Source organism: Apteryx mantelli, chromosome Z (assembly GCF_036417845.1).
Source record: "Apteryx mantelli isolate bAptMan1 chromosome Z, bAptMan1.hap1, whole genome shotgun sequence".
Classification (NCBI taxonomy): domain Eukaryota; kingdom Metazoa; phylum Chordata; class Aves; order Apterygiformes; family Apterygidae; genus Apteryx; species Apteryx mantelli.
Genome location: NC_090020.1, coordinates 38,842,178 through 38,864,804, shown reverse-complemented (window position 1 = coordinate 38,864,804; position 22,627 = coordinate 38,842,178). Strand labels below are relative to the sequence as shown.

Genomic DNA, 22,627 nt, shown 5'->3' with positions numbered 1-22,627 from the left:
CACAACAGGAGACCAAGGAGCATGTGCAAGTGGTATACTGTGTCCTATAGCTGCTTGGATCCCCACAGGGTTTTTACCCCAGAAGCTTTTCAGAGGAGGCTCTCAAAATACAGGAGAATCTTGAGCAATTCTTTTGCAGAGGAATAGAAACGCTAATGTGTTTTTAGTAGTTTTACACCAGCTCCTTATAAACATATTCAGGAATACCACTCGCTGCTGTAAGGTGATGCTAAATACCAAGCAATGCATATTTCTATACATTTTCTCCTCCAAACTACAGCAATCTGAGGTAAATGCCATAAAGCCATTGCATTCCATCCCGCAAAATATCAAAGGTAAAATTTCATCCTAACTTGCAGCAATTTACGTTCAGTGCAATGGCTACAAGCACATCCGTTCTGGGCTGCGGTTTGGGACACGTATTCCAAATTCAAACCATTCTGCAAACATTTGGTAGGTCGCTGTAACAGCTATGAAATCATTTTTGAAGGCTAAAGAACTTGCAGACGCAATGGACTGTTATCATAAATAAGATGTAACAGCGATTAAAAGCCCGTTTTAAATGTCTCCGTTTGAGCTATCAAAGTTCCTTTCTTCACTTTTTAGCGAAAGGACCCACTCCGCTTCAAGGGGCGGCGGCGGCACGTCTTCTCGTTATCTTCCGCTACGAGAAAGCCCGATTTCCTTTAAAGACATTTTCTAAATCAGTAACGACCTCTAGAGAGCGGAAGAGTCAAAGATCGCTTAAAAAACACACACACACACACACACAACCCCCCATCTGTGGCTGCTGCGGCCAGCTCAGCTAGCAGATTACGGGGGGGGGGGGGGGGGTGCAGCCGGGGTTACCTGCAGCACACTCACGGCGCGGGGCCCGCTGCGGCGCGCCGCCTCCCCCCGCCGGTTCCAGCCGGTTCCAGCCGGCCGCCGCCGGGCCGCACCTGCCGGGCCGCCTCGGGGACGCGCTGTCGCCGCCGCTCCCGGGGGCCGCAGGCGCCCCCTCCCCGTGCGCCGCCGCCTCCCCGTGCGCCGCCGCGGCCCGAAGGGCTCCGCGCCTCGGCTCACCGCCGCGGCCCCCGGCCCAGCCTGGCCTGCGCGGCGCGGCCCGCTCCGCTGCCCGCTGGCGCCCCCCGCGGGCCCGCTCGGGCCGCCGCTGCCGCCCGCGGCTTTGCGGCGCTCACGTGGTGGGAAGGAGTTTCTGGAGGAGCGGGTGGGACGTGGCTCCGAGCAGCGAGGGGAAGAGTAGCTCGGTTTCAGTTTCAGCCCCCCACCCCCCGCGCGCTTATTTTACTTACTTATTTTTTTTTTCTTTTATTTTTCCCTGTATTTCCATACGTGAGCACTGAGGGTAGGGAGTGGGATGGTAGAGGCCTCTGCCCTGCACAATGTTACATATAAAGTTCTAGCCATATAGCCCAAAATAGGGTTCTGGTATACTCGGTTGTAAGGGAAATGGTGTCATAAAGGGAATCAGGAAAATGCCATTAAATGGTTACCAAAAAGGAGAAGAAAGCATGGAGGAAAGTATAAAGGCTACGAGTGTGGACCTGAGACAAAGTGTTTGCTACCTGCAAGAAGCTTGGAAGAGTGAGCAGGTAATGTCTCTGGTTTGATTTCTTCTATGCATAAAGAAAATGGGGTTATACCTAACTGTAAATAAATGCTATTCTACTAAAAAGTAGCCAGCTACCTTAGTATCTTGTCCTTCCTGGGTTGATGCCCAGGAGCTAGATTTTGGCAACCTACTCGGATGAGAGAAGGAATACCTTCAGATATAGTTGAAAAAAACAAAATTACTAGAATATATCAGTAAAGCATATAGGAACACGATAAGGAAAGCACACAGGGATCATAAGAGGAAGGTGTGGGGAAAATATACTGAGAAATAGTAGGCAGCACTGTCAGATTGAAAGAAAGAATTTTCTTCTAGGCAAGGGGCCAATCTTGCAATTCTTTTGCTCGTGCTGCTTCCATTGGCTTCAAATGGAATAAGTGGGCCTTAATTTAATTTCTATCTTTTGAAAGTGAAATAAGGTTAATGTAATAAAAGAAAGCAGTGGAACAGGTTTATCTTTTTGTCAGTTTGTATTTCAGTTTTAGTGAGACTATCCAGCTCCCTGTGGCTCAAGCAACAGCAGTGTAGATAAAATAGATTTTTTTAAAGATGTGATACTCTACTCTTTTATTTTTACTTTTTAAAATTTAATGCAGACAGCAAATATATTCATGATTGAGTGTGAAGCTGGGGAAAAGAGTGGGAGACTATAGAAATCCATTTTAAACACAATAGTCTCTAATATTTTCGTTAACAGCTTGAAGCATTACATGGTATGTATGGTAAGCAAATTAGTGGATTAGGTGAAGTTGGGATCAAACAAGAATATTTTGGAGCATATGAATAAATTGGAATTAAATTGGAAATGGGCTCAAATTAACACAATGGGATTCAATAAAAGCAAGACACAGATTAGTTTAAAAGGAGTTATCAAGCTGACAATCCCAGGAAGTGCTCTTTTCCTGCTGAAATGAATTCCTCATCCAAAGCCATGAGCCTTTTGTCTCTTCCTGTGTGATAGATACTTAGCCAGCCACAAGAGAGGGCCCCAAGATCTTTTGAAATTTGTTTGCATGAAAAAATGAGTCATGTGTCTTTCTCTGCTTTTGATACCTGGTTTGACTGCTGTGCAATGTTTTAGGTGTCAGGTGTGTTGGTTTTCTTTTCTCAGGTAAAGTGTTTTGAATAAAAAATAGCAAGTGTTGACTGCTAGGGAATGGAAGCTGCAGGGTCATGTTCTGTTAGTTGCTATGTTTCTTTCAAGATTTTAGTTGTGCTTTTGTATGGATGCTCAGCATTCCTATGCTGAGAGTGGGAGACAAATCTGGGGTATAAACTCAGCTCAGCTTCCTCTCTTCATCTGTGCTTTAAGAAGTACATCACGAAGTAGTGAGAAGGCCCTCCAGGAAAGCAGTCTTACCCTGCTTCAGCAGCATATCTAATTAACTAGCAGAGTAAACTAATGTGTCTGCTGAGGATTAGTCAACTCTGGATCCTAGTGACTCATTTTCAACTGCTATCTTAATCCCTTCTGTTGAACAGAGATGTAATGCAGCCAGCTGACACGGGCTGTTCGTTTTAATGTCAGAAGCAGAAAATGCAGTATCAGACTTGGCATTTGTGGTATAAGCTGGACCCATCAAGTCCCACACTTGGGGATAGGGAACCAGTGAACTGGCTCCCATGTGACTCTTGCCCAGCAGGTATCAGCTGTGGTCTGCACCTGGTTTGTACATCACGGAGCGGCAGAGGAGTCTCTCCTTAGCTGTGCTGTGGCTGGGGTTGGTCCCTGGCAGGCTGCACCCCGGAGGGGTGTGGGGAAGCCCATAAGTACTTGCATGGCGACTTCAAGCTGTGACCCCACAGCGATGCTTGCCAGCTCTGTGCGCCAGGCACCTGGCCACGCCACACCTGAGTATTGCCTGTGAGTGCTCAAGAAAATGGAGAGGGATGACTTAAGCCTACCCCAAGACCGGTGTGGACACAGCAGTTTGTTTTTTGTAATTATAAGATCCAACAGCAAAGTTTTAAGGGGTGTGCTGGTTTATTTCCCATGGTATTCATTTAGGAAACCTTAGTAAGAGATGAGGAGGGAAGAGCTGCGGGACCGTTAAACTTCTGAGAAGAGGTGGAAGGAAGAGATTTGGGGCAAAGACAGAATACGTTTTCAGGAGAGGCTGCTTGGAAAGATACGAGGAGATAAGCATGCTGTTGATGTCTCGCATAGCAGGTTAGTTTTATCCCTCTCCTCCACAAAGGAGTCTAGCCCACCTTGGGACCTGTGTCTAGGATTTCCCAAGGAATCTGAGGGAGTTGGGCACACAGCTCCCAAACGGGTTGGTTTATTCAGACAGAATTGTGTCTGAAGCCAAGCCGTGCTCTGGCCACTTTCCTTTCCTGATTTAAGTGTGATTGCCATGTTGCCTAATTCAGTCTGGTAATTAACCAAACAACTAATTGGCTCTGCTAATGTAGCTGGTTAGTTCAGAACTGCGTTCACTTCATTGTATGCTGTTTTCAGTAGAACAACATTTTTCAACAGCTTTCAGTCTTCTGCATATATTTGTGCTGGTGTTCGGGTGTATCTGGTGTAAGGCTGATTTCAGGCTTAATCAAAGTTATTTATAATCAGGGATAAATATGTAGGAAAAGAGGAGTCCTTATACTACTACCTTCTGCAAACAGAGCTTATGATTTAGTGTGCTTCGTAATTAACCACTCAGAGCAGGTTTCTGGTACGTCATTGTGGACAGTTCCGCACAATATTAGCTTTGGTTTTATTACATACTTCATAGTTACATGCTTAATCCTCTTTAATGTTTGTAGTGATTTGATAAGAAAAATGTTACAGAAGCGAAAGAATTATTATTTTAGAACTTGCATCACTACCTCTATGCTTAGGAATAAGATGGATCGCTCTATGGTTCACTATTTTAAAATGTGTTCTGAGATCTGAAAGTAGTGCAATTCCATCCTATATTTCATTCTGGCACATAGGATGTCTTTGAACATCGAGGGCAGCTATGACTCAGTGCTTAAATTGTCTGTATAGACATCCTGCTATGGTGCACAAGTCTTCCTATCTTTTTTTTGCATGTCCCTTAAATAATGTATGGGCTTGCTTCCATAATTTTGGACTAAAAAGAACTCATGTTGTGATGGATTTCTGTTCCTAATGGCCTCAATTAGGTTCTCTTCCAGATTTCTTTTTTACTTCCTTAGTATTTTGACTTTATGTGCAGCTTCACATTTTTATATCCAGTATATATCACAATATGCTTTTCATTACTTTACATGCTTTGTTTTTATTTGGACATTTAATAAAAACTGAATTTAAAATGCGAAACAGCACTTTTAAAAGATGTACTATGCATTCTTCTCTTCAATCAACAGATAGTGGAAAAAACAGGTGCAGTGTTTGTGAGGGGAATTTAAAATGACTTTAACTTTCAACTTTATTTTAAATATAGTTTAATAGCATTTACGTTTGCTATTTTATGTTTTAAAAAAGACTATATTCAACATATGATGGTGCTTTTGATACTTTTTTCTATACTCACCTGCACAGAAAGAGCGAATCAGCTCTGTCAACAGAGAATCTGATTTTTCTGTGGACTTTCTGTCATCTCTATTGGGTCATTTGTGTTTTGCAAGTAGCTCTATGAACACATAATAACCAAACTTGAAAATTGTCAAGGGTTAAAAGTTATAAAAAAAAAAAAAAAAAAAAAAAAGCACCTAAATGTGTTGAGGTCTCTACAGTGGTATGTTTGTAATGGTATACTCTCTGGCTATAAACTTTCTGGGCTGTGGTATTTTCTGTTGAAGTTTATGCCACAGTATAGAAAGGAATACAGATTTTCCTTCTTTGAAATTCAGTGTTTGTCTCCAGGGAGTTTCTAGTGTGTTGGTGCCGTTGTTCAGGTTTCCCCAGCGCCTTCTGCTGGAAGCTGTGACTGCAGCGATTGCAGGGCACTCCCGGGCTGTGTCTATCCTGGTAAGAAAAGGAGGGTCAGGGCATGCACTCTGGCACTGGCGCGCATTTGACCATATTGTACCTGTTGGCGGGTCCCCTGTGCCAAGCAGCAGTCTTCCAGATAGTCCTGCGTGCCATGAGCACAGCCCAGGCCGGGTACTGCTCTCTGGAAGCAGCGCAGGGAGCCTGCATGGGCATGGGCTATGCCACGGGCAAGAACCATGGCCAGCTTTATTGACTCTTAGCCTCACACCCCCTTCGGGCAGAATTAGTTATACAAGGTGCCTGTTGTATGGCTGGCCTAGGCTCTGTTTGCAGTATGGTCAGGAAGAGGGAAGCTTGTGATGAAACCTCTCTGGAAACGCCTTTGGACCACAGCTAGCTTACAGGACCATGGGGCTTAGCCTGAGCTACTAGGCACTGTGTAGAAAAAGGATGTATAGTTTGGGCTGGCTAATGTAGCTAGAGGGCTTCTGGGTTGGAGCTGATTTGTATTCTGCCAGCAAAGGCTGGGCAGCTGTGTGCCCCCAGGGACATCCATGTGCCCCTGGGGGACATCTGTGTGCAGGGCAGGGGGCTCCTGAAGGTAGAAGCCCTTCCTCCCAGCCACAGCTGCATGCCCGCCTGTTGTAGGTAGCTGAAAATATATGTCTATTTTTCTCACTTATTTGAGAGGGAGTCATTTTGTGTATGGTATAACGAGCTACCGTATCCTGGAGCCATCTCCCTCGGTTTAAATGCGAGTTTCTGAATGCTCAAGTAATTTAAAAATAAAAAGTAACAGCCTCAAAAATAATCACGCTGGCACAGACACCAATAATGTACAATAAGGAATGGAGGAACATCAGGGCCATATTTGAGAGAAGTAAATTTGGCTGTAAAATTAGAGTAAGATCTTGCAATAAGGTGTAACTGCAAGGAGTGGTAGTTTGAAATCATAGCATTGAGCAAAACACCCTGAGAAATACATTCAAAAAACCCAGCATGCCTATTTAAATGATGAATGTCAGTTGTAGAGCGTTTTCATTTCTTAAATGACCTATATAAATGAAAGTTAGAGGACTGTCTGCATATGAACTTTCATTGCCCGTTATTCCAGTGATCATTTGAACCGTAGATGTAGTGACACATAAATTACACGTTGCGTAACAGTGGTTTGGACAGTACTTTGACTTTATTTTTACATCTAATCCTACATCTAATTCCTACTGGCACATTGCTGTGATGCCTGTTACGATATCTGCACATTAATTTACTGAGCACCAATAGAGCACTTAGTTACAGGCTAAGCCAGAGCCCCCTGGAAGTCAATGGTAATCTTCCCATTCTCTTCAGAAAGCTTTGGGTCAGACCATTCATTTGCGTGTAGCACAGAAAAGAATTGCGGTATGTTAGTTCTGAGTGCTCAAAAAGACTTTTCTGTTGAGAATGTTTGCGTTTAATAGCTTTTTTAGTAGTAACATTTTCTTACAAATTCTATCTCAGTGAAGAGAATTTATGGGAAGATGGACGTTTTTACGGGAGCTAGGATAGGCACTAGCCTTATCCTCAAAACATTTTAAGGCTGCTCTGAAACCCTCTGCTGTAAATGTCCCATTCCCCTCACTTCCAAGATCATATAGTTGAAGAACAAGAGGACAGTGAAATAATGTGTATAACTTGGTCTGTGTGTCCTCAGTAAATTATGTGAAGGTCTCAGCAATCATTTTTCTAACTAAAATGTTCCTGACATGTTCTATGCCTTTGACCTCCCACAAATGACATGTAGACAGGTAGCAGTTGTCTGACGTTAGAAGGTGCACAGTGGAGATTTGGTTTAACTACTACCCATTCATATCCTATCTAGAAATCCCTAGGTGATCTAGAATTATCTAGAAAAATGTCTTCCTGTGTTTTACATGGACAGACCTCTAAGGCAGAAAGAGCCTCTCCTTGTATCTTAGTACAACACTAGTCACTTTTACACATGAAAAAGCATTTTCATTTTGAAAGAAAATGAGAAAAAAGACTGAGCAAGAGACTATAGTACCCTCTTCTCAAATACCAAATGAAGAAAAAAACAGTTTCTGTCTCAGGGTATGATGTGCTATGTAATGATGTATTAAGTAATGAGGCACAATTTAATTTAAAATGTGTTGCTCTTATTTCCTCTCTGAGGATTCAGCTTACTAAAGGAAATTTTTTTTTCCAATACCTTTTCACCCTTTCTGCCTTTCAAATTTACACAAATTTACACAAAATATAGTTACCATCATGCAAAGCCTGATTTTTGCTGCTGTTCCCAACCAGTCACTTCATAACAAATGTGAAGGAGTCATTTATACTGTGTCTTTCTTCTAAAAAACTAATATGAAATGTTATAAAACACCAGAATTTCGGTGCCACCTGAATAGAAAAGTAAAGCATTATTTTTACAGTTTAAATTATAATTATTTTAATTCTAACTGACTGATTAAAAGCTGTAGTACCATACAAATGTTTCTATCCGTGTATTTTTTTAAGGATATTTTGCCTGTTCCTCAGTACTGTTTCCTCCTTTGCTACATGTTAACAATTGGCTCACTACCAGCATAATCCATATTGTTATCCATTTTCTCTAATGCTGTGGATTTTATTAAATAAGAGGTTTCTGTCCCTTCATAACAGCAGTAACATTATGTTTTGTGTTGATTTAAAAACAATTATAAATTATTTCAAGCTTTAGATTGCAAGATATAGAGGAACATTGTGAAGTGTAAATCTGATGCAGTAAAACACTTATCCAACGTATACCGAGTTTTAAGAATTGGGCAATCCCATTAATTTACATTCTCATTTTGTAATAAAAATACTGAATCATACAACAACTAAAGTGTTACGCAGATATTGGTGAAGCTTCAGAATGTTGTTCCTTGAGAAGGGAGAAATATGCTCTCATTTTTCAGTTTCTACTTCTCAAGATTAAAAACCAACCAAACAACCCCTCTCCAAGACCTTCCACTACTTAATTTTTGGCCTCACTCAATCTTGTCTCTACTACTGGGACATGGTTTAGTGCCAGCTCCAAACATATTGCCATCATCAGGCAAGGCTGCTAGGCCATGGCAGTGCTGCTAAGCTAAAATGGGCCCCAGCAGCAGTTCAAGTATTGGCACGCAAGTATCCATACTATTTGCATTTTAGCCTGCTCCCTGCCACCTTTTTGGCTTGTGTCTTTGAGGACTCTTCCAAAAAATGCTAGGTGTGGGCAGGTGAGAGCACAAGCCAGGGAGTGGGCACGAAGCCATGTTCTCTGAAAAAGAAACTTCAGTTACATATGAATTCCCTTGCTTTCAGAGCTGAAGAGCAGACTTGGCCAACTTATTTACTTGTATTGCTGTAGTCTTGTTTATGCAACACTGAAATCAATATCAAGAAATATCCTAAAAGTCTACTTTCTCATTTTTATGCACATGCACTCTGATTTCAACAAATGCATTTTATCAATCAAACAAAATAAATATTGAGCTGCTCATGGATGGTATTGAATTTCACTTGTACTCTAATCCTACTGCTGGCCAGATTAAGTGCTACCCAGGTAAACTCCCCAACCTTGATCATGTTTGGATGTAGTCCCAAGCTTCTGCTTATTTTGATCATGACTTTTCCTTTGACTACTGATGAAAAGGAGTCCACAGTCCAGCTTGACTAATAGTTCTCATGGGATAAGATCTGGTGTCCTGAAAACAGCATATAGAGATAGGTATAGAGATGTACTTCAGTTCCAAACAGGATGATAACAAGAGGTGATCATCTTTTCTGCAGTGTAGTATTGCCTGGCATGCAGGGCAGCGCTGCTGCTGCTATGGCAAAAAGACATGTGATGGGTTAATTCATGCTCTGGAAGTTGCTGTGATTATGATTGCATGGCAGAGATGTTGTAAGGTGACTATGATGGTGACATCTGGTTGGTGCTACTGATGTGAAGCTTCTCTCCGGGCTTTGTAAACTGCCCTGGGATCTTAATAAAATAAACAGCCCAAAAGGCTGGTAGCTTTATTTCATCAGCATTTCCCAGTTAAAATAATTGTATGATAATTTGTGCATAGATGCCATCAATCAGAGGCTATTTGTTCTATTCCTAATCAACTTAGTAACATCAAAACCTCCTATTCTTTCCATCTGCCCTAGTTTCACAGTATTTATTTGACTCAATTCTGTACATTTGAACAATTAGGTTAAATCGGAGATTCTGCAGCTTATAAGGACAGCTTGCAGGTACTCAGTGTGAGCATGTTAAAATATTAACCAAGAGTAAGATTCAGCAGGATGTGTGTTTTTCGCTAGACATGAGGGAGTATGGGGAGAAAGAATTTTTTTTTTTTTTCTAATCGCTCCTTCAGCATTAGGTTCTTCAACTGCTGATCAACTTTTGTGTGTGGAAGGAGGTTGAAAACAGGTAGGGTAGGGACGGTCCTACACTACACACCTTTGGGCACCTCTTTCTTCCCCTACACCTTGTTTCTGTGTGGGTGATTTAATCCTCACACACAAATTCAGCTCCCATTTTAATCTGAAAATCCTTTACTCTGGACCTGTCTCTACTGTCCAAATGAAAATGTGGCCTGTTAAGTTTTTCCTGGTTGTGTTGTTGTTACTTCTACAGGGCTAAAACAGAGTATCAGTGTCTCTCTTGGTTCTTTGTTGCCACCCTTTTTCTCTGTCCTTGTGGAATATCACCATTGTGCTTATGATCTAGGAACTGGGCAAACTCTTCAGCTCAGTCCTCCCTTTCAGTTGTTACTTCTGAGCTTTACCTAGATCTTGCCTTTCCTGTCTGCAGCAAAGATTCTTGTCTGGAGCCCCAACTTATAACTTTGTTACTGCAAAAGCCTTTTTTCAGCCTTGAGAAGAGGCAAGATGCAGTCTCGTTTCATATGCATCTGTTCTCAATGTAAATAACATTTTCTTAACTGATCACTTCCATCATGTTACCCCTCTAGTTTCATTCCACCCAGGACTCTTACTTCTCTGTCATATCAAATGCAAGTTAAATGTCCTTACTTGCACAGCCCTCAAAGCTTACCTGTTGTCTCTCATTTCTATTATAATTTAAGATATCTATTCTTGTTTCTGCTTTCCTGCGATGATGGCCTGCTTAGTCGTATTGACCAACCAAGCTTCTCTGACTATCCATCTTCATCTCTGGCCTTATACTTAGGTTAGATCTTTGTAGCAGAGTTCATCATTGTATTGCATCTTTATATATGAGTCAGCCTGGACTCTTGACTGGGTCAGCTAAGATGCTTCAGCAATATTAGTTTGACTAATATTAATTGTTGTACACTGACAGCCAAGAGAGGGATCCATGTGTTGACAATGTAACATTTTCACAACAGCTCGTTCTCAACTTAGCTGAAGACAATAACACAGTTCATAAGAAAGACTTTCTAGAGAAAACACTTTGGTGCTGAAGACAGCTGCTTTCATTATTTCAGAGATGCACTGGGTGCATGACACATAGTCAGTAGGTACCTCTGCTATTTATGTATGTTCCCTCATTTTCTGTGCTTTTCTTCCATGTTTTTTCAATTGTTGTTTCATATTCTAGAGGAAAAGACCCCATGGCCAAGCAACCTGTAGCCCCAAGAAAAACTGTTGGTATGCTCTTGACGCGTCAGTATAATGCTAAGCACAGCTGGAATGTGACTACACACTGCACAAGCATCTAAATAATAAAGTAGATACTCAACAAAACTGATTTTTGGGAACACCTGCAGAGGCTTCTTGCAGCTAAATTAGGAGACTTTCTTTCAGTATGGTGTTTTGTATTTTATTTGTTTTTTGTCAGAGAAAGAGAGGAAAAGGTATTAGAAAAATTGTTCTGAATAAGGTAAAAGGATTCCTAAGTAGGGAAGTATAATTAAGTAACTCATTTTCAGTCCTGCAACACAAAGCAGAAGCTAGCTTTATCTGAGCAGAACAGGCAGAAAGTTTTAAAGGCAATGTATAACTCTTTCCTTGGCTTCAGTGGGACTATGTAGATAGGGATTTGGTGAATCAGCCCTACACACAAAAGGAGCTCCATCAAAGCTTTCTCATGAAAAATTCTTGACTTCCTTGACTTAGGGAATTTATTAATCCCTCAGGCATGCTGCAAAACTTATCCCTTTGGATGAAATTTTGGATAAAATGAGGGGTGGAGAGCTCTGGTCCTATGTTATTATCTTCCTGTTAACCAGAGGAAGAGTAGTATTTTGGAAAATCAGTGTTAAGTGTCGACAGGATGGGTTCATGCTGTTTTATGTAATTTTAAGTCATAGTCAGGCACCGAGAATACTGCATGGCTACCTACTGCATGGAGTCAATATATCCAAGATCAATGAAATGAAATAACAAATGAAATAACAAATCTGGATTTGCTGTGATGCTGATAAACTGAATTGCAGTATTACTGATTGAATGTAGTCACTTCTTCCTTTGTTCTGAAAAAGTAAATACTAAACTGGTGTGAGTGGGATGCAGTATTCAGTTTCTTTCAAAAATTTTCCTTATATTTCAAGTTCAGCTCATTCTGAAGGTAAACTGTGATGTTCCTTTGGTTTCAGCAAAGGTGAGTGCTTGTAAGTAGGGAGGATTGAGCCTTGAGATTTTCTATTTAATTATGTGTTCAAGGACCTCCAGTTTATCAGGAAAGAACAATACACTATGATTCAAAGGCTATCACTGGTGCAGGTCTGATTCTTTTAAAGTGGGTTTGTGGTTCTTCAGACAGGCAGTATAAATCAATCAAAGATTTTGAAATAAGCAATCAGTTTTTGCAGGTGTAATACTTCATTTTAATGAACAATTCTTCACTGTAATGAGCCTCAGAATGTTTTAGTATTTTTCAGGTTTCCATAAAGATATATAAAGTTTTAAGTACTTTTATTATTAATCTTAGGTTAATCATAATTACAGTGTGCTAATATGGACAAAGAATGACACCAGACTTGCAGACATTTACTTTGGCTATAAATTAGCAGTGTCTGAAATATGGGACAATTAAATAGCTGGCAACAAAATAGTCTTGAAAGTCTTTGAATCCTTATTTTTAAATCCTTAAAATCACCAGTTCAATAACAATATTACTTAATCAATAACCAGTATGTATGCATTTTGGTTACTTTAATGAGGAAGATTTTGTCACCTGAAAACTTGAAAAAATACTATTGCTTTATAAAAAATCCTCATATAACTTATAAAAAATTCAAAGGGCACCTCTACAGGGTCATGAAATTATAACAGGCTTTTTTGTAGCAAAATTTTAGGAAAAATCGGAAAAAGACTTCTGGTATCTAGTAACTAAAATAAATGCATTGTTCCTTCTTGATATTGTGATGTGGCTCAGAAATACTTTGCCGAAGAGAGGAATGGGGTTTCTTCTTGTCCTGTTTCTAAAGCACCTTTGGAAACTGTTATTTTTATTTGTGGAAGCTATCTGAAACAAATTACGATGTTTCAGACAAACTAAGATATAGGGTCTCTGCCTTAAGAGTTACGATCTAAAGGACAAAGTGGACCAGTTGACAAATTAAAAGAAGATGTAAAGTTTTGGCCTTACGTAAGCATTATCACATCAGTAGTTATATAAACTAAAACTGGAGGAGTTCTGAAAACTATTATGAAAGAAAATATTCTGGATGCAAAACTGTAACTCTTTGAACAAAGCTTTTTTGCACACTGGGTGTGTTAAACTGCATTTCTTTTTAAACTGTTAACAGAAATGGCTCAAAGTTGTGAGAATGAGATAACTGAGAAATACATTGAGCTGTGTTATCAACATTACAGTAGTTTTAGCAAAGTTCTAACACTCCTCTGCTTTGGCAATTAAAATTAGGCATTTTGGGAGCCTCTTGCCATCCCTGTGGGAAATTTGGTCCAATTAGGTCAGGTTATTTCCTATTGGAAAACAAAACAAAGCAAAACAGTTCCTATAAGCTAAATTCTTAGCATCTGGCAGCTAAATTCCCTTAAAAATGTATTTTGGATCCATTTAAAAAAATCCAAACTGAGAATGTGTCTCTAAACTTTTATTTGTGCCTAAAGTGTATTTAACCATTTGCTGTCAAACTCTAGAACAGTTGAGGAGAGACTGTCAGTGCTTCCCAGCTCTCTTCCGTAAAGTTCCCATAAACACTGCTTATGAATTAACACTGAATATTAGAGAAGAGGTGGTACTATGGTGCTTTATTCTTCTGCCAACAACAAGCCATTTGCATGAAAGCAGTTGTAAACAAAGCCTTCAAATGGCAACTACAAAGAGATTAAATGTTTTTTCTATTGTAACATATAGGACCTACTTACTACTACTTCAGAATTTGTACACTATCTTTATAATTGCTTTTGACATGTCAAATTTACCTGCACTTCATTTGGTGATAGCGATGGTCTGGAGGAAAAAAAAGTCATTTTAGGGTAAAAGATAAAAGACTGTTCTTGAGACACAAATTAACTGGGTACTTGACATGGTATAGGCAATGTAACAGAAGTTGGTAGCTGTCCCACTGTTCTAAAAGTTTTCCTTTCATGTTGAGTCTTCTCACCCTGACATGTGATCAGCAAGTTTGCATTTGTGCCCGTGCCAAAACAATGTACAGTATCATAAGTCAAAGTGAAAATTTAAATGTATTTGCACACCTGATGAACTATCCAAGATTTGTCCCTCTTGAATTCATCAGATAGATAGGCCTAAAAAATGTTTTGACATCATAAGGTTTTGACAGTAATTGAAGACAACATATTAGTGAATTTTACTTTTATTCCCAACTTTTCTGCAATCTTTGCATTCAAGCAGCTGTAGTCTTCAGTAATTGCTCTGACTCTGTTGACCTGCCTGGTGTTCATAGGGAGCCTGTGGATATCTCATGTTAGAAATAACCAACAGTAATTCATTACTAGTTACTGAATATTTAAAAATAAATACTACCCATGGATTTGAATATTTTTATAATGTCTTAAACATATTTGGGGGGGGAGGTGGAGGTTAAAGTTAAGTTTTGATTTAAGTTAGTCACTTGTACTCTTATTGTATCAATTTGTTCAGTTCTCTGAGATATCCTGCTGAATATGCCAGCCATTGGCAAAACTTGCCCTGTCACAGCGAGGAGTTACTGAATTCTGTGGAGGTCCATAGTTGTTTAATCATGTGATTCACATTACATTTTTAGGGCTTCATTCTGCCACTTCTAATCATGCCTGTTTGTGTTTCTCTGTAAAACAAATTTTATTGAAAGAATAGAACTACTTTTTGGAGTAATGTATTGATACAGTACATAAATGCAGTAGAATTTGGTCAAATATAGAAGTCCTTTCTCACCAGCTTTAATTTTGAAGGTGTGTGTTAAACTTTAACTTCTCTAGAATTTTCCAAGGGAATTAATATCTTTGAGTACCTACCTGAGGTTTCTAAGGGTGATCTTCATTATTTTAGTGTGTCTGAAAATTAGATCCCTTTAAAACTGTGCCAAGCTGGGGACCCAAAATTAAGCTCACAGGATCCCCCTTATTTATTTATTTTTTCCTTCCTAGTTATATAATGGTAAACATATGGTAAGAATTATCACATAAGCTCTTTACGAACTTAAGCAATGAGCCTAAGGCCTGTACAAACTTGCCCTTATAAAGCCAGACAATAAATCTACTGAATATCGTACCGTCTTTTCTAGTGATCTCTTGAGCTTATATGCTGGTATAGTAAGCACTCTAGTTCTGTGGCATAACATTTTTCCCAATTAATGATTATCCCAAGCCCTGATTACTTTCTGTAGTGAAATTGTTGGCACACAAAATCTCTAATGCGTTACTATGATTTTTGTTATTATTATTATTAGTAAAAGTACTCTAACAACTTCATAGCTTTGGATGCCTAGCTAACATTATAGAATGATACTGAAAATATTATATTAGCCTGAATGCTCCTAATGATATTTGTGTCTAGTTACGCAGACAGGAGGGAATTTAGTAAAGGTGATGATTATACAAGAATGAGTACAAGACTAAAAGAATTTTATTGGTTTATGCTTCTCTACTTATTGTAGTATTTACCACCATTTATTTTTTTATACTAGATTGTACATAGATGCTTTTGGTATATTATTCAGGCTAATTTCTCTCTGCTGCATGCTGTGATTCCTTCTAAGCAGCAATTTTGGTATTAAATATCGCAATGCTCTATCTGTACTGATGTAATTTTATATTTGTCTTTGTTGTTGGCTTTGTATTTCCATGTGGAGGTGCTGATCACTGGTTTCCATTCTGATGCCAGAATCTCAATAAAGCTGCATTGGTATTGGAGATAGGTTCCAGTTTTTATTTTAGAAAATAAGAGACCTGCAGATAAAGGATTGTGAGCAGCAGTAATAAATTCAAAGAATTTAGGTCCTAGTACTGCAGTTAGCTGAAGCAGGATTGTCTTCTGTTTGCCATGTTTCTACAGCAGTTGATGGAGAAGGAATGAAATTCTTCTCAACCAGGTAGCTACTAAAATACAGAAGAATTTGTAATTCTTGATGATTATCACTGTAAGCTATTATAAAGTCAGCAAACATTTCAGCAAGCACTTCAGGGTTATTACAAGAAGTAACTGTGAAGTGTTATAATTCCTTTAACAAGGTTCCTTCACCTTTCATTACAAAGCAAATGAATCAGTAATTTCTATTGATCAGGAAGAGCTAATCTCTGCCAAGACCATTTCATTATAGATTTTAAACCAATCAGTGCAGACCAGTTTGTCTTGAAGCAAGCACTGGAAAGAGCCATTAACTGCTTAAGTTCATATACTTCACAGATACAGAAGGACAAGAAGACTGCCAGAAGGTATTTGTAATTGAAGGACAAGATGGATTTTAAGGTAAGAAGTCCATGGATGGTATCATAACAGGTGGAGCACCATGATCTAAGGAGATTAACTCTGAAATTGTAAGAGCCTGTCTATATACAGCCCAAACTAACTACACCATAGACTAAAGCATCTGGTCAGAATTTTGTGTGATGATGGAGTGAAAAGAAACAAAGAATTAGTTGGAAATTGTCTTGCTGTACCTTGGCATTGTATTCCCTTTTTATTGTTACTACTTTTATACTGAATTTCTTTCCTCTTTTTAATCATTTTGATTGCAGTGGAGCAATCATAACATAGCTCATAATTCCTCAAGGAGAGTCATGAGAGTAAAAAATAATTTCTTACCTTTTCTAACTGTATTTCCAGGTGTATCATTTATGAATTTTCCTGTTGCCCTTTATTAGGCAAGTAAAACCCAGAAAATATTGGTTATTTCACAGTGAGAATAGCGGCACCCTGTGGATTGTGTTTGACTTTGCTCTTTAAAGTTTCAAATATTACAAGAAACTCTGCCTGCCTCTCTTTGTTGCATGCTGGTTGTAATAACACACCTGAAGATAAATTTAGCTCATGAAAGATGGAGGATTTTAGTCTAGAAACCTTGATTATCCAGGTACAAGATGGAGTATATTCAGAGCAAGAATATGACTCCAACTTAGACCTTCACTACATTGTGTCTGATTTTAATTTTTCACAGAAAGCTGTGAAGCCTGCTCTGAGCTCATTATGTATTTTAAGGAGGCAGACTGGAGGAGAAAAGTAGTAGCTCCAAGCATAATAGCTCTGCTTGTAACTACTCACTGAGGGACACATTCAGATGCCAAAGAAATCACTGACTCTGCTTTAGATCTTGCAGGAAAGGTGAACTCTGTTAAGTCTCTGCAGGGGCTGCTTGCAGCTTCAGGACCTTGCCTTGTGCAATCGTCACCCAGCTGGGTGGCAGAAACCTCTACCGAGCCTACCGCACCACTGCCCTGGAAACTTGCGCCACAGATTTCTCTGGGGTGCTGTGCTGAATAAAAAGTGAGCTGTTTTAAATAACTGTAGAAATGAAAGAGTCTGATGTTTTAGTATGCTTCTAATAATAATCTGGCTCGTGTTTATACACTGGGAGCTTTCAAACCTCTTCTGTTCACAGAGAGTTGTGTCAAAAGATCAGGAGAAGCATAAAATAGGAACTGCTATTCATAACTACCACTCCATGAAGATTGTTTCCATGTGGGTATGTGAATGTGGAACAAAAACAGTTAAAATAAATTTTAAAAGTTTTCCAGGTTTCAAAACATTCATGTGTGTTTGTCAAGAAGAAATTGTCGAAAAATTCTAGCGCGTATCTTGCCTTGAATCAAGCATTAATTATAGTATATAGTAAAGGAAGCTAAATATTGTTAGTACTAGTATTAGCTTTATTATATTGATATTACAAGGCCGAAATTAATTTAATAACTTATTCTAACTTATTTTTTCAAAAGTTCATTCAAGTAATGAACTGCATTCTTTTGTTGGAATAAGCTAGTACTAATTGGTTCAGAACAAATTTCCATCATTCTGAAGCTCATGTAATAGTCTTCAGATACGTGTAATATTATTGTAAGTATGTAGATTTTTGTATGCTTTTCAGTATATTATGTATTTTAGAATTATATAACTATATAAACATATATAAATGTATTATATACAAATATCTTCTTTTATAACAATATATTTTAAAATATGTAACATAGTAAAGATATTAACATATAAAAATCCTCATATTTTTCATATGAAAATAACAGCATGTAGTAGTGCTGCTTGGATATCAGGTTGCTAAAGCTTTAGTCACTCGTTTGAGTTTAGAACTAGATCTGGTATATAAAAACACAGTCTAGCTAGAAAAAAAATACATGCCTTATAATTTTATCTGTCTTTGTGTAATCTGATAGAGATGATGGATCATTTAGAAGACATCGTATCTCAAGTACCAAGCTGTGGAGAACTGGACAAGGAGATGTTTCTTTTCTTTTCCTGCACCTGTGTCTTGCCAACAAACACTATATGTGCCAGTTCATCACAAACTGATGACAAGGAGGGTAAATAGAATATATTTGTGTGCATGTGCACATACATGCATGTATATGCGTGGTTCTGTGCATGTGTACACTTATGACCATGCAAGTATGGAAAGATGTTTATCCTTTTTTTTCTGAGAGGCTGTCCCACACTATGGCTTTAGCTTTGCCTCTCTGATATCAGTAGGTGCTTAGGGACAAATTCAAAAGGGCTTGAATACTTAAATATGTATTTTGAAATGCTTAACTTTTAGCTATCTGTTCCTTTTACTGGAATCCAGAAATCTGAATGTAGTGTTCTCAATGGGATCCACAGAAACCAGCTTGCAGAGGAGGGAGCTAATGAGAAAGTGGTGTAGGGAAAGATTTGAAATTCCTGCTTTCAAGTTTCTTCTCTGCCAAAGGGGATTCAAAGCTGCTTCAAAGAAAATTGACTCACTAATAGGCTTCAAACTCTTTCAGGCTGGTGCAGAATGTTCTCCTCTTGACAAAATACCACAGGTCACATGAAACGCATTGCTGTGTTAGGCTCTCTCTTGTCAGTGCGATGTGAGCGTGTCCACATGGAAAACAGAAAGCAATCTGTGCCGCAGCTGTGAGGCTGTGGATGAGAGTGGGCCTCTGCATGCCCTATAGGTGATAGAAAACTGATGGACATTGGTAGTTCTTGGCCATGACTATGATGAACAATGACTGAGATCTTCCAGGTCCATGCAGAGCAGAAAAGTCCTGAGCAGTATATGACCGACTGAATGGATCATATTGAGCCAAACTGATCTGGATCTCTAGTAGTGCTTTGCCAATCTAGTCTCTTGGTATTTAGAAATCTAGTATGTATCACGTAAGTGCAGTTCTGAATAAGGTCCCTGCTAGCCACTGAGTATCCATTATATACCGAATAATATGCAAGTGCAGAGTACGGTTTCTGGAGGCCCCATGTATCACACTTCTGCTTGTGCAGAGGGCTGCAGTGAGACCAAATTCTGCCCAACTGCCCATATCAGTCCTACTGAACATTGGCAGCTGGCTGAGGTGACCAGGGTTGGGGAGATCTCCATGGCACCTTTGAGTGTCTGTGTTAGCCATGGCATTTTGGCAAAAGTCTGCCACAGCTGTCACTACTGTGAGGCAAGGACATAATGACAAAGAAGGCCATTGTTTGCACTCTGGAGTTTTTACACTATTGTTTTACTTATTCTTTGTAAACCAACCTTAAAATCACTGCAATGTCTTTCCCAGCCTTATGTAATGATTTGCCCATCTTGATATCACTTTAGAGATAAGTACTTTAATGAGAAGAATTTGAAGCAATGACTTGGCTCTGTTTTGCTAGCCACCAAATTTTCAATGTTCTGCAGAGCTCAGACAACAGAAATCCTAGTTAATGGATTCTGTTCCAGAACCACAGACCTGGTCTTGGTCATGCAATACAAACAATAGTAGTATGTCTTGATGAGTAAAGTGTGCTTAAAGCACCCAGAAAAGTATAAAGGGTATTAACTGGACTGAGTTTGGGTGGAATTTTGGTTGTATAAGTAAAAATAAGGCATATCTAAAACTTATTCCTCAGAACCAGGTCATTCTGTGAATACTTCCTGCAATATCTTTTCATTGTTGTGTTTACATTGTGTAAATGCCTGAGGTGCTTATTTCCTATCCCACATCCAATGCATGCTAATTTTGCACCCATGTTTCTGGGTTTTGCCTTAGATAGTGAAACAAGAACTGAGTAGTGTCTGCAAACATTATTTCTCAGATATATTTAAATGGTGCTACCATTTCAGAGCAAGCAATCGATGGTCAGGTTGTGACTGCGATGAAGGCAATAACAACAGTACTGGAGCAAGAAATCCCAGAGCAGCTTGACAGACAAAAGTAAGAAAACAATGGGGTAGAGGGCAGAGAAAAGAGGAAGGTTGGTGGGTGTACATGTGCATGAATGAGAGGATGTTTTGTTTTTCGTCTTTGACAGCTATCTATCAGATTAACCTTTTACGCAAAAAACTGACTGCGGCAAGTGACTAGAGATGCCTGAACTTGTTTTAAACTGATTCCACTGAATATCTAACAGCTTAGTTGCATCATTATAGAGTTCAGTGGGGAATAATTTGCCCTAATGAATATGATCTTTTATGATCTTTTAGATTCTAATAAATACCTAGTGTTTTTATCAGTAGTACTAACAGGTGCATATTACCAATACTTACTGATACCAAAAATGTGTTTCAGGTTTGAGCTGTTAGGTTTTCTGTCAAAGGCTTAGGAGCCAACTCCAGTCCTTTAGGATGGTAGAACTATATAGCAGGAAATTTAATGAAGTGATATTATGGAAATATTACATTGTCTTTACCTTTCAAGTGGATTTGTGAAAGGAAGAAGTGATTTTGGCCTCTAAAATTAACCTTGGGTTAACCTCTGAAATCTGGCAGTATAACATTTCAGTAACTGTGTTAGATCCTGTCTGTAGTTCAGTGCTGGATGGAGCTGTCAGCAATTCAAGACCTTGTATAAATGGGTTCCTTGAACGTTAACAAAAGTCTGAAAATGATGCAAAAGGTATAGATGAGCTTTTAGGTGTTAGGTCAAACCCACTTTTATTTAATTTTGAATGTACAAAGGTGATAATGAAGTTCAAAAAAACAATCCAGATGTTCAAAATATGGTGTGCAGGATATGTGGTCTTTTCAAAGGGTGTATTATATCTCAATTTAGAAGATATTTTATCATTTACAAGTATGTATAGCTTTCTGTGCTGTGCAGCATGCAAGAGGTATCTAACTGAGAGGCTGGCTATGCTGCTGTATGTGTGTTTGAAAGCTTAAATGAAGTTTCCTGAACTGTCTAATGTATAAGCCTACTTTTTGAAGGAACATTATCACTTTGGATTTTTATATATCTCTTATATAAGCCTAACAGCCATGTTCTAACCTTCGAGCAATTGTTTTAGAAATGGGAACAATACTATAAACTTCACTCTGTCTTAGATGTTCTGTCTGAAAATTTCTTGATAAATAATAAAACTGCAGAAGCATTACTTCTGCTTTCTTCATAATCTCAGCTATTTTTTGAACATGTTATTCTATGGAAAAAATATTGTGCTATGTAATATATCACCATCTCACCAATTTTGTTATAAAAATAAATAGTACTGTGTTCTATTCCATGCATTACAACTGGAAGAGGTCTATATACTTGTAAATAACAGTTTGTGGCTGGAGTTGAGCATAGCCCATCATTCAAGTCTCAAACCTTGGTTTTAGGAAAGGTAACGATGAGCTGAATGAAAGAGATGGAAGTTTTACCAGGACCTCTGTTCATGCAAAGCACAGAAACATTTTAGAAATGTTAGAAACAAAGAATTTGCTTTTCTTTTTGGATAGTATATGGCACTGAAAACTTCTGAAGGTGTAAAAAAAACTCCTTAAAACTCTGGTAGCTTAAAAAGTCTTGTCTTCATTTGAAAAATGGCTCCACAAAAATTTTACTCAGTAGAAGACTACACCTCAGAAATTTCAAGAGGAAAGAATGTATCTTGCAAAAGTAAAATGTAAATAGCTGCTTAACAGAATATAATTTTATCTGTAGACTCATTCCTCCTTTACTATATGCTTCACCATAACAATACTTTTATAAATATTAGTGTATTTCTTTATCAGTAATAATATTCTGTTCATAATCTCTTGCAGAGAATAGAAACTACGGCTTTATCAGTATCCTTTCCCTGTATGTATCAAAATGCTGTATGTATCAAAATGTTAAAGAAATATTCTTGCTCTCAAAATGAGAGCTTTTTTTTTTTTTTTTTTCCCCCTAGACTTATACATGAGACAGGCATACCTGCTTTGAAGCATATTTTAGAAGATATACAGCTGAAAGGACCAGGACATGTAACTTTTAAAATTCTGGTTGTACTCTTTTTGGTTAAATTATGGAAAAGGCTGTGATGAAATGAGCCTGGGAGTATGTGGGCACTTGGGGAGTCCTTAACAGTTAAGTGCTGTTTTTCTTGTCAGGTGAGTGTTTGACCCTGGGCTTAGCTCAGGCTTGTCGCTTTGCTTGATCTCTTTGCATTGGGCAGTGATCTAGGAACATTTTCCATAGTCAGTTCAGGGCCCTCCATACACACCTCCGGTAGCTCTGGACATATGCTTGCATACTAATAATTTTCATTTTCATCTGATGCTCTGCTTAGACTACTACATCCCGTT

The 22,627-nt window shown here is 38.8% G+C and overlaps 1 long non-coding RNA gene across 2 annotated transcripts; it reads left to right on the top strand.

Annotated features, from left to right (window-relative positions):
- Positions 1-1,316: 1,316 nt before the first annotated feature.
- LOC106485293 (uncharacterized) lies at positions 1,317-22,304 on the top strand. 2 transcript variants are annotated; one of them, XR_010886858.1, is made up of 5 exons: positions 1,317-1,595; positions 16,318-16,380; positions 18,294-18,440; positions 20,204-20,294; positions 22,234-22,304. It is a non-coding gene; the product is annotated as an uncharacterized lncRNA (long non-coding RNA). The 2 variants fall into 2 exon arrangements; XR_010886859.1 differs by having other exon boundaries at positions 22,251-22,303.
- Positions 22,305-22,627: the final 323 nt, after the last annotated feature.